We start from the raw sequence: 12464 nt of genomic DNA, 5'->3' as shown, positions 1-12464 counted from the left end.
ATTCATTTTAGGATATTGATCTATCTCTTTTGAGTCCAGAGTTGTAGGGCTTGATCTTCCAAGGCTTTGGGAACATCTTGTGCGTGTGCTCCAGGTTCCAAAGTCATGAAGAGACAGCCATTGCTCTGGAATGAACAATTTGCTTAAGTCAAAATGCCACCCTTTACTCTTTTTTTTCCCCACTTGAGTTATGCCTGAAGTGCATGACTTGATCTTTATTTTTAATACTATGGCCTTGGTACAGGTTGAACTTCAAAAACTATCGTTATGTCCTGGTCTTTGTTTTTGCCATCGAGGAGATCAACAGGAGCCCCCAGCGGCTGCCCAACCTGTCTCTGGGTTTCCATGTCTACAATTCCTTCCACAGTGATGTCAGCACCTTGGTGAGCACCCTGAGGTGGTTATCGGGATGGGGTCAGATGATCCCTAATTACACCTGCCAGGCACAGAACAAGAATGTGGCTGTCACTGCAGGAACCACACCAGCATTCTCTGCCCACATTGGGACACTGTTGGAGCTCTACAAAATACCACAGGTATGAGCATGGTGGAGGGATGGATCTGGAGGGACTGACGTTTTCCTCCTTGGTGAAATTCTGTGGCCACTCATGTGGAAAAGAAGAAAGTGGTTTTGCATGTCTCCCTAATAGGAAAAAACCTACCACAGATAGTTCTTGAAATGGTGGATTCATTATTTTGGTGTGTGAATCTGAGAGAGGGATGAAGTAGCCAGAGGCTAGCATCACTGTCTAAAGCAGACCACAGGAGCTTCTGGAAGTGTGGTTGCCCAAATTCTCTCAAAGGAGTGGAAGCTAGATATTCTGAAATAATCATACCCTAGTTATTTATCGAATAGTTAATAAAATTTTATATGTAAACATGTACTTAAAACCACTTTACACTCTTCAAATGCTTTACAAATAGTCACAAATTTAATCCTAATATAAGACAATGAATAGGTAACGTTATTATGGGAATTTTTAGAGATATAGAAACTAAGATGGATAGAGGTTATTTAACCTTCTCAAGTGCGTTAAGCTAGTCACATTAGAGTCAGGATTTGAACCCAGGCAGTCTGGCTTCAAAGCCAAGCTTCCCCTCAATCACTTCTACCATCAGATAATATTGCTTCATACTCACAGTGTTAGCACCAAGAATGTAAGTTTAGCTAACTGATCATATGAATTTTGTTGAAATTCTGTTGATTTTTCTTCCAGAGAACTCAATATGGAACACTTTTTCTCTTTTGATTCAGACAACCTATGGAGATTTTGATCCTGTACTGAAAGGTAAGGACTAGTTTTCCTCTCTCTATCAGATAGCTCACAAGGACACATCTCTAGTCTTCAGAATGGTCTCATTGTTGACACATTTTGGCTGGACCTGGGTAGGAATCTTAGTATCAGTTGATAAAAAAGGTGAGCAGTTCCTCTGGGAACTTAGAAGAGAGATGACTATGAACGGTGCCTGCCTGTGACTAAGATACCTGTGAGCAAGAGGACGTACACTTCAAAAGATTGGACATGCATAGCCAGAAGCACAGACTCATCAGCCAACGTGTTTATCATTTATGGTGACACAAGTAGATTAATAAATGTGAGCATTGCAGGAAACCATTATTTAACCACTCAGAAGGTGTGGATCACTACACCACAGTGGGATGCTTCTTTTATTCCACGTCACCACTTTTTCGATACCTACCATGGGAGTCTTTCCTTTGCACACCAGAACTTTGAGATATCTGGATTTAAACACTCTCTATGGACAGTTAGCCCCTCTAAATACCAAGAAGACTTTTTCTTTACCAAATGATGCCTTAAACATTTCAACTGCTCATTTGCAGGAACTGAATGTGGAAATTTTTGGAGTGTCCATTCAATGCCTCCCTGGAGTCTCTGCCAAAGGAAACATTAGACACGACTCTGTCTGGATCCAGCTACTACATCTATGATGCTGTGGATGTGGTGGCCTGAGCCCTCCATGAAATACTTTTTATAAAAGCAGAACAGGGGTCCATAATGGATGCAGGCCAGCTCATGTTTTTCCCTTAGCAGGTAAAATTCTCCCTTAAATAGGATTCTCATTATTGTTCTTTTAGGATCCGAGAGTTATTTTATTTGGATATCGAATTGTGATTGTCACATTGTCACAGATCAGCAGTGACTTGTGCATAATGAATTACTGTTCTTTCTTACAGGTTGCAAGTAAACCTCTAATGATTGTAGGGTCTAATTAGCAACAGTGTCAACTCTTTTAACTAGAAATAATTGATTAAAAACTTTCACTGTGAGAGGTAAGTGTTCAAGAGAAAACAATGACGATTCATCCCAGGGAATTAAAAAATTCAGGGATTTCCAAAATCTAGTTCTGGCCCTATCCCTTGATATCTTAAATGCTTCGGGGGAAAGGACAATTTATTTGAACTTCCTGCATTTTTCTAGAAAGGCTACTGATAGCTAAATAAATATTTCCCCATTGAAATTTAAAATGACTTTTGGAAGCAAGGAGTTTGATCCCCTTTTTACAGATCAGAACCCCAATACTATGAAATATATTTTAATTCCCCAAGTCCTTATCAATTCTATTTAGATGAATTTGTACATGAACCTAGACTTTTATAAATCCAAAACCTATGAATAATGTGTCATGAAACTCTTGCTTTCAGGTATGAGGAAGTGAATGTCATGTCAGATCTAAATACACACATTTGTTGTGAATATATATTTGTTCATGTATATATACAACCATATATATAGTTATGTATTATACAAATATCAGTTGTACATTTATATAGAAATTATATCAATTAATGCGTGAAGATTCTGTACTAGGAGCTTTCATCTCTTCTCTCTCATTTAATAAAATATTTTGTTCAAAGGTAGGAAGAAGCAGGCTGTCTTTCTTTGTCTCTTCTTGAGCTCGAGGAAACTCCCTAGCACCCCTAAAGCAAACCTCATTGCTCAAGGTGCAGCTCAGGTTTAGCCCCACAGCACTCCCTGGACGTGGAATCTTCAGGAATGGTTTAAACCTCACCATGTGCTCTCTGAGGGCAGACAAGAATGCCTGCTTCCTTAAGCGTGCAGAATAGTAAACACTCCCCAAATTGAACTTATTCAGAGGATGACTAATATAGAGGGGAAAAAATCTAATTGCTGGGCAACTCAGTATCCCCACCAGTTCGAATCTGGGTTTTCTGCCTTCAATTTCCATGCTCATTTCATTTCCCAATTATGTCTCCCTTTTAGCTCCACCCATTCCTAAGAAACACCCAATTTAAAAAAAGCACTGGAGCTCACGTGTCACTGGATGAGAAAAGAAACTCTGTGTCACAGCATGTAATTCTGAACTATATGATTTTCCTAAAGGTCTTGGACTTCAGGTGAAAGTAAGGGAGTTTGTTCCCCAGGAACCACGTGGTCAAGGTTTCATCATACATGAGGAGCTGATAGACTGGGCCATGGGATTCAAAAAGGTTGCAGACAAGTCAATCTTGGATTAATCATCTACATCACAAGATAGAGAGCATATATGAAAATAATGGTGAAATCATTTAACTCATAACAAAATTCTCATTTGTTGATATAATTTTTCTTACTGTCCAAGAGATATTGAAAGGACACTTGTAATTAAAGAGATATTCCGGAATTTTGAAATGCTTTATACATTACAGCAGGACAGTGAGGCTACCAATTTAATAGGATGAGCTGATAAAAAATTGATTGAATTCCCATTTAAGCTGAAAAAGTGTCAATCTCACGTGCTTGCAAATTTATTGCTCTGCATGCATTGTGCCCTGAAGATATAACAGATGCTGACGACCTAGACTTTTGATGATTTAAAGATACAATTCAAATTGTCTTTTGCCATACGCTTTTCTTCCAGAAAACAAATTTTATTCTCTTTAACGAAAATCAAAAGAATTGACATTGAGGGTTTTTTTTAATATTTCAATATTTTATTAATTTTCCTTATATTTCCATCTCTTCATCCCAACTTTATACATTCTTGTAGAAAAATTCACCATCAGAAAAAAAGATTCTTTTGGCTCCCAAGGAACTGCATTCTTCCTCTTCTTCAGATTTCCCTTTAGAACTCAGTCTTGTAAGCCATCCCTCAAGATGCTATATTATATCATTCAAGCCTGTCCCTGTGTCTTTGGTGTATAATCTACCTGACATTAAATACATTACTAAATAAATTCAATAATTACAATTTGTACTAATCAAACAATTCTCATATAAATGCATTGTATGAATTAAAATATTATTTTTTATTAAGGTAAAATCTGCTTATAGTTCAAAAAAGTAATCCTGGAATACCATATTCAGAATCACATTTGTTATTGCCAGATGCCCCATTCCATAAAACAAACAAGTGTCCTAGTCATTGAGATGGAAAATTTTTTAAATCAGTACGTATTTTCGTGTTGGGAACTCTTTTCTGCAGATTGACCTTGATTTTATTTTGCTTTCTCTGGGTGCATCAATCATGTCAAATCTTATAGGTGATCGCTAAGATAAGTTTTGAGGTAATTTAAACAATATTATCAATTATTCAATATTATTAAATAAAAAAATATTATCCAATTATATAGTATTGTTCAGTATCATCAATAATTCTCTTCTTTCAAACTCCCCACTCTGGGTGTAGGACGTTCTGTCAGCCAGGATTCAGGAACATCCCTCAGGAAGAGAGAGCTACCTGCTGCTTTGTCTGTGTATTGTGCCCAGAGAGAGAAATATGTAATCAGACAGGTATGAACTGGCAAAATTACACAATCACTTTCTCTCACCTCTTCTTTGTCTCCAAATAAAATGTAAAGGATCTGAGAGTAACCAATAGCATCACATTTCTTCATTATTTTCTATTATTTCATTCACTCATTCAATACATTCATTTAGGAAATCAATACATCGTTTCCATGTTGGGAGTTACCTTGATCTGGCTTCCTTATACTCACATTGTTAGGTTCTGCTGAAGCAGCTCTTCTCAAGGGAATACAACCCTTAAACCACATGATGTGTTAGGCAAACACTTAGAGATTCCGTAGCACCGTATACTCATCTTGATCACAGAATAACACACATGGAATTACGATGGAAGTAAGCGTGGGTGTCTTTAGCACATGCCTCCTATTCATATCTTTACACCCAAGGTGGCGAGCACTATGCCTTACACATAGTAGGTGTGCAAAAACCAGAACTAAAGATTCAATAAATGAATGGACATATTATATTATTATTACTCTAGTAGAAGACATAAACAATGAACTGAGCATGCAAACTTGATAAGATAAAGGCTCTGCTTTCCAAGAAATCATAGTGAGGTACATGTGAAAAAGAATAGCAGGGCAATTTGAAAAGTGCCAAAATAAAGGTAGTTAGAGGTTAGCAGAGTCAACAAGAGTAGATAGTGTTACTTGGATAAATCAGATAATTCTTCATGGAAAGCTTATGTTTGAGTTGAGCTTTTAAAAATATGGGGGGATTTTTCAGTTAAAGATGAAGAGGGCCTCTTGGCAATAGATGTTTGAGCAACAAAAGTTATGCAAGATTAATAAGTTCTGGAGACCTACCATCCAACATGGGCCGATAGTTCACAATACTGTACTGTAGACTTAAAAATTTACTAGGAGGGTAGATTTATGTTAAGTATTCCTACCTCAAAAGAAAAAAAGTATTTTAAAAAAGGAAGTTAAATAAAAAAATTAAAGAGGACAGGAGGAAACATTTGGGGGTGATGAATAGGTTAGGGACTTGAGTAGTGATGGTTTCACGGGTGTATATTATCTCCGAACACATTAAGTTGTATACATTAAATATGTACAGCTTTTTGTATGTCAGTCATACCTCAATAAAGTTTTTTAAAAATGTTTTCATGTGGCATATTCAGACATTCAGAATATGACTAATATGACTGGAATGAGATGATAAAAGACTGATCATGGATGATGATGGAATAGGTAAATAATGAAAAAAAATCCCATCATATTTAAAGTACAATATTCCAGTCTTACCAAACAAAACAGCAAACAATTCATATATACTTATTACCAAAGTTGTCTCTACATTGCTAAATGTTCTGTCCAGTAAGATAATTCATGAAATAACATATTACAGAAATAATAATGGGCTGGAGGAGAGAGCATGTTTACAAATTATGTTTGTTGTTAGAATGCATCTGGCCATAAATTAAAAAGAAAAAAATCTAAAAGTGTCTTTTAAAAAATATTTATTATATTCCATAAAAAAGACCAGAGTAATTTACTACGATGATTCTTTGTGCCAGAAAAAATAAAAGCACAATTGTTGCATTATAAAGATGGAGAAGGAAATAGGTTTCATTCCATTTGTTATTTACTTGATGAATGATGTCATAGATATCACTTTTTACAAAAAAATAGTGAAAGAATTAAAAAAAAGGCCATGATAGAATGACTCCAGGTTTAGGGAAAGGAATGAAGAAAAGCTATTCAACATCCAGCTACCTGTACAGTCTAGGGGTGCACGGAAAGCATAGCCTCCAGCCCCGCCCCTGGAGCTGATTTCCTCCCACTGTGAAGTCGGCCAGACTTATTCCAGCCCCACCCCCGCCTCTTCCCGCCCCTGGAACTGGTCTCCGCGGACAACCTCCTGGCCTGGTTCCGCCCGCAGCCTGGTCCCGGCTCATTGCCCCGCCCGCACCCTTGTCCCCCCCGCCCCCGGGCCTGGTGTCACTCACACCCTTGTGCCCGCCCACAGCCCGCCCCTAGAACTGGTTCCCGCCCCTAGATTTCGTCCCTGTCCCTGGTGCTGACCCAGCCCGCGGCCCAGCTTCGCACTCACTCTAGACACTGGAGACCTCCCCCGAGGCTGGGGTGCGCGGCCCCGCCCCGCCCGCCGCCTCAACCCGGAGCCCCCAAACGTCCGTCCTCCCCGAACGCCCGCCCGAGACCGGAAGCGGAAGCGCGGGCGGCGCCGTGGATGGAGCGGAGGTCTGTGCGGTGTGTCCAGTCTTCTCAGCGCGGACGGGATTCCCGTGGACCTTCGGCCGAAGGGGCGACGCGCGGTGAGTGGCGGGCGGTCCCGGCTCCGGTCGCGGTCCAGGGAGGGGCCTGGGCCGCGGGCAGCCCCTCACGGCCCGGCGTCCCCCCGTCCCCCCGGAGCGCCGTTTCCCCCGGGCTGTTCGTCAGGGCGCCCGAGGCTGCTGTTCCTCCCGGCTCCGGGCGCCGCCGGCCCCTCCTCAGAGTCCCCGTCACCGTCCTCCGTGTGATTTTGTCCCCAGGGCGCTTATCCGCGTCTGGAGGCGGTGTTTGGGTTGTTACTAATGGGGGCGCTCCTGGCATCTAGAGGGGGAGGCAGGGATGCTGCTCAGCGTCCTCCAGGGCCCAGGACGGCCCGACAGAGAGTCATCCGGCCCCAGATGTCAATGGTGCCGAGGTTGGGAGACCTGCTCCAGGGCCTGAAAATCTCCCGAGCCCTGAATGAAGTGTGGGAATTGTTTCCCAGTCAGCGAGCCACTTACAGGGGCCATAAATGACAAGCTTGTTTAAAGGGTCCGGAGTCACCAAAGTGAGTTGAGCGAGTCAAGTGCACACAGCATGGAGCTGCTTCTCCCATCTTGGGGAGCAGGTGGCTGGACAGGAATCGGGAAAATCCAGTCTCAGCCAATAGTTACAGTTAAATCAGTAAATACGAAAAAGAAAAGTAAGTGGGGTGGGCTTTCCTTCCATCACCTGTATTACTCCCTGTAAAAGGCCTCAAAAGCAGTCTTTGCTTTTTTTTTCCGTTAGAAAAGAAAAGTGTCTGTGGGGCTCAAGTTTGAGTTGAAACCAGGCTCAGGGTCCACCTGTCCTCGCTGATCCGTGGATTTCTGTGTGACCAGGTGAGTACCCTGTGGACCTGGTACCAACAGGTTCCAGCAGCCTCCGCTGTGCAGAAGACCTGCCAGTGGGCTTTCCTGGGCTCAGGTTGTCAGCACAAGGACTCACTGAGAGTGAGGGTATCATGAGAAAAATTATTTATGTTTGATGGATTATATTCAAGGGAAAGATGGTAAGGTGTGTGAGGCTCTGTGTGTGTAAATAATTCAGAAAATACACTTATTTGCAAAGAAGAACACATTAAACAAATATATGTAAATAAGTGTAAATATGTGTAACAGTAAAGAAATATAGACTTACCTGCATTCCGAATTCTCAAAAGTCAGGATTTCATCTATAAATATAAATATATAAATGTTTTACGTGTATATGTAGTATTACAAGACATCTCATTAAATATTAGCAGGGATGCTCAGCAACATTCCTCAGGCCTATTCAATTTGACTTCTAAAGACCTATAAATGCTCCACAAAGATTCAAAATCTTACAGACACCTGGAGAAAAATATGATTTGAACTTCTTTATGTTAGTAACAGAAATGTAAAGTTAAATTGACCAGCAGCCGGATTTATTTTCAGCATATTGTTGTTTATGAGATTTCAAATCATTTGGAGGAATATTAAGCAACACCTTTTAGATAGAAGGGTAGGGCACTAGTCTCCAAGAAGATTGTCCTCTCCACCTCACATTCTAAAGGGAATTAACTTTGCTTCTTGAATCCTTTCTGAAATAACAGTCTGGTGATTCACGTTGAAGACAATCTTGTTAAGTAATTTTATATATAATTGTTGGCCTCTCCTAATTGTGTGTGTATGTCTGTGTGCCTTTTTCATTCTAGCATTCCTGGGACGTTCTTGAGGGAATGTGTGCTTGTCATGCAGTAGATATTCTTTGAGTGCACAATTTATGGTGACCCACCATCCTCATTTATTCAGAACAGAGGGGTTTTCCAGGACACAGGACATTTAGCGTTCAAACCAGGATGGTTCCTCATCTGATGAGCCAGGCTCTGGGCCAGATGCGTGGGGACCTGGAGAACCAAACAGACCTTGTCCCACCTCCATGGGATTTATATTCTGTTAGGGAATTTGGATTTTAGACAGTTAATGATGAGAGTGATGTGGGAGTTTGGCACAAGGGGACTAAACTGGAGGGGGCAGGGAAGCCCTCTTGAGAAGGACTGATATTTAGCTTGAGAGCTGGAGTTGGGACTGGATTTAGGTGGTTGGAGGGTTAGACTGGAGTGAGGGTGTGGGAGTGTGTTCAAGAGAGCGTTTCAGGCAGAGGGACCCGCAGGAGGACACCCCTGAAGCAGAGAGCCTGGTGTGTCCATGACCTGAAAGAGGGATGGCTGAGCCGAGTCAACACAGGGGGAGGGGTGTGAGCCAGACCAGCGAGGGGAACAGGCTGGACCAGGTCAGGCGTGACTTTGGACTCTGTTCTAAGACCAGTGGGAAGACACTGGAGAGGTGCGAGCAGATGGGTGATGTGATTGGCGTTTGGTCTAAGCATGTGGGTTAAAATGGACTTCATGGTTAAGAATGTAGACTTAAGAGGCAGATAGGAGGTGTTGGGAAGAAGGTTACGAATAAGGTGATTGTTCCCTAGGCCTGGATGATGGCTGTGGAGTAGGAAAGAAGTAGAAAGAAAAGACCTTGGAGTGTAGAACCGCGAGAACGTAACGGTACTTTCTTGCCTGGATGTGTCAGATGGCACAGGGCACTGACTGTGCTCCTCGCTGCTGTCCGTGCAGACCTGCAGGCGCCCCCTCACCCAGGTCTGTGTGTTCACCCCACTTAGCCACTCACAGGCCTCCCTCCACATCTTAAAGGAAGTCAGGCCTTACTTGTGAGGGGGTTGTCTCAGACGGGAGACACCGAGGAGAGCCCCTCCAGGCATCAGAGCAGCCCCTTCAGCCTCTCCCTCAGGCTCCTCCCCCTCCACTCTCTCGCTTTCCACCCTCAGAAGGACCCCTGCTCAGTATTCCATGTCCCCATGTTCTTCCTCCCTCAGGCTTGAGAAGGGTGGGCAGCCAGTGGGGTGGACATTGTCTGTACCTTCCACTCTGACCCCCGCAGGTCCTGGGCTGGACAGAGAGCGACTCTACTGGGAGCTGAGCCATGAGAGCCAGGGCGTCCCCCACCTGGGCTCCTTCATTCTGGATGGGGACAGCCTCTATGTCAGTGTTGAGGGGCTGGGCTACAGCCGTGCTCTCTGTCCCTATCATAGTTCTGTGTTGCCTCCATTGCTCTAAAGTGAGCTGTGATCCATCTCTGTCTCCTTCTGGTCGGGGTGCAGTCTTCTGGGGTGATGACTGGGGCCAGCCACCTTCCATCTCATTTCCTCCCCCCTGAACACCCCTCCACTCTTCCCCTCTGCTTTTCCCTAAGCTTTCCCACAAAGGTCCCTACATCCTCCCTCTCCCTTAATCCTTTATGTTCACCCCAACTCTTGCTCAGCTCCTCTCACCTTCTCTCCACAGCTGACACCTATGGAGCTGTGGCCCTGACTACTACCAGTCAGTATTCCTGGCCCTCATCTCCTGGGTTCCATCCCCATTTGGGGTTGGGGAGCAGTGGTTCTCCTGCACCCACTGTCCTTGGTGAGAGAAGGACCTGGAAGGGCCCTAACTCATCCCTTCTCTCTCTCCCATGTTCTGGTGGAGAGTTCCAGCCCAGGGTGAGAAAGCCTTAGTGACAGACGTGTTCTCCACCACATTCTGACCCCACGTGGTTTTCACTTTAATTCTCCTAAAGCCCCGCCCTTGGTCCTCCTTTTCCAGGTATCCCGTATGTCTGTCCAGTGTTCTGCCCGTCCATGTGTCTCTCCTCTGTTCAGTCTCTCTTGTTCACCTATCTCTCTCTCTCGGGCTCCTCTCATCCACAGGCTTGCTCATCCCTCTACTCACACAGTCACCCCTCCCCTCACTCTCATTTATGCTTCACCTGTGAATGGTGGTCCTGGGACAGCCACTGCTGGAGCCCGGGTGAGCCTGGGGGCTCCTCCCACTCTGGCCCTCCCTGAGACAGCCCTCGAGGCCAGCTCCCGAGCCGGCCACCACGTCCCTGCATACTTGATCATCAACTGTGCCACCAGAAGCCACCACAGGTGTCTGGGGGCCCCTTTTCCTTCCCAAGAGAAGCTCTCCGGCCCCACACCTCCACCAGCCAGTTGTTATCCAGGAGCTGGGCAGCCACAGTGTGAGATTCTGGTTTTGAGGAAATGGTGCTGATCACAAAGATTATACCAATGATTCAGTCTGAGGCCAGCCCTCAGAGAGCCCCTAGCCTTGTGAAATTAACACACCAATATAACACTGTGTGGGAGGTTTCAGGAAGAGGCACTGGCATAGTTTGCAGAGGAAGAGCTTGCTAGAGAAAGTTGCACCTGAATAGAGTCTTTAAGAATGAGCAGGAGAGACCCAGGCAGGTAGAGGATGAAGGGTTTTCCTGGCAGAGGGGATTCCATGAGCAAAGGCTTGCGCCAGAAACAACATGGCATATGGGGAGAATTGAAACGAATTTGGGTTGCGTGAAGCATGAAGTTTAACCCGCGGTACATGGATAAAATGAGACTGAAAGGTGAGCAGGAGCCAGATTGAGTAGAGCCTTGAGTGCCAGGTCAAGAAGGTTGAACTAACACTGAAGGCCATAGGGAGCCATGGGTGGTACTAGAGCAGTGGTGGCCCTAGTGAGGTATTCATTTCAGAAAGATCCTTCTAGTAGTCCATGTAGAACATCCTTTAGACAGAGCATCCAGTGAGCCTGCTGGGGTGTTGGTCCGGGTGAAGGAAGTTAAGACCTGAGCTGGGACAGGGATGGAGAGAGGGAGTGTGTGTGAGGACCAGTGTGCAACTGGAATTGGTGTTACTGGGAGGGAGGAGGAGCTGAGCAGATGTGCTGGTTCTGACTTGGGTGACCACACGGGTGGGTGGTGGTGCCCCTGGGAGAGAAGACGACAGATGATAATGAGTGCAGGACTCTGGTCTGGTCTCAGGCCAGCTCTCAGTGATGGCCATCGCTCTCCCTCTCGTCTTGCAGCTTTGGGACACAACCTGAAGTCCCTCACAGTCACCTTCCCCATCTCCACCCTCCAGTATTCATCAGACAGGAGCAACGGCTCAGCCACGTTCCACTCCACTGAGAGGGTCCTGCAGAGCCTGGTGAGACCCTGGTCCCAGCAGCTCCTGTTGGGTTAAATCCCACCCAGCGCCTCCCCCAACCCCTGTCCCTCCTGCTCCTCCTCCTCCTCCTTCCTCCCCAGCTGGATCCTTGTTCAAGAAGAGCATCCTGGGCCTCTTCTCATTGAGTTGCAGACTGGTCTCCCTCAGGTGAGACCCTCCCCTCAGTATTTGCCCCTAATGACTACTTTTGTTACCACCCCTCTCTCAGTCTCCCCTCTGACCTCCCATTTCCTCCTTCCTGTTCTGGCCCCCACCCCAGAGGTTTCAGGACCTCTCTCTAGATTCCCCATGTACCTCTCTCCCCAGGCCTGTGAAGGATCGGGGAGCCACCTGTGTGGACGCTGTCTGCACCCACCACCGTGACCTCGTGGGCCACCATGCCTCTGTGCTGGGAGCTGAGAGTCTCCACGTGTCTGCTCT

General features: G+C 44.9%; 2 long non-coding RNA genes across 6 annotated transcripts; both read left to right on the top strand.

Annotated features, from left to right (window-relative positions):
- Positions 1-337: 337 nt before the first annotated feature.
- Positions 338-2048, top strand: LOC131401988 (uncharacterized). The gene is made up of 3 exons (XR_009218171.1): positions 338-536; positions 1218-1289; positions 1844-2048. It is a non-coding gene; the product is annotated as an uncharacterized LOC131401988 (long non-coding RNA).
- Positions 2049-2129: 81 nt separating this feature from the next.
- LOC131401989 (uncharacterized) lies at positions 2130-11921 on the top strand. Of its 5 annotated transcripts, none has more exons than XR_009218176.1 (6): positions 2130-2293; positions 2879-3379; positions 4651-4754; positions 7772-7863; positions 10344-10379; positions 10748-10880. It is a non-coding gene; the product is annotated as an uncharacterized LOC131401989 (long non-coding RNA). The 5 variants fall into 5 exon arrangements; XR_009218172.1 differs by having other exon boundaries at positions 2879-3385; XR_009218173.1 differs by lacking the exon at positions 10748-10880 and adding an exon at positions 10644-10693 and having other exon boundaries at positions 2879-3385.
- The last annotated feature ends 543 nt before the right edge of the window (positions 11922-12464 follow it).

The sequence above is a fragment of the Diceros bicornis genome (assembly GCF_020826845.1).
Source record: "Diceros bicornis minor isolate mBicDic1 chromosome 3 unlocalized genomic scaffold, mDicBic1.mat.cur SUPER_3_unloc_1, whole genome shotgun sequence".
Classification (NCBI taxonomy): domain Eukaryota; kingdom Metazoa; phylum Chordata; class Mammalia; order Perissodactyla; family Rhinocerotidae; genus Diceros; species Diceros bicornis.
The sequence above is the reverse complement of the archived record's forward strand: the minus strand, read 5'-3'. Positions and strand labels throughout refer to the sequence as shown.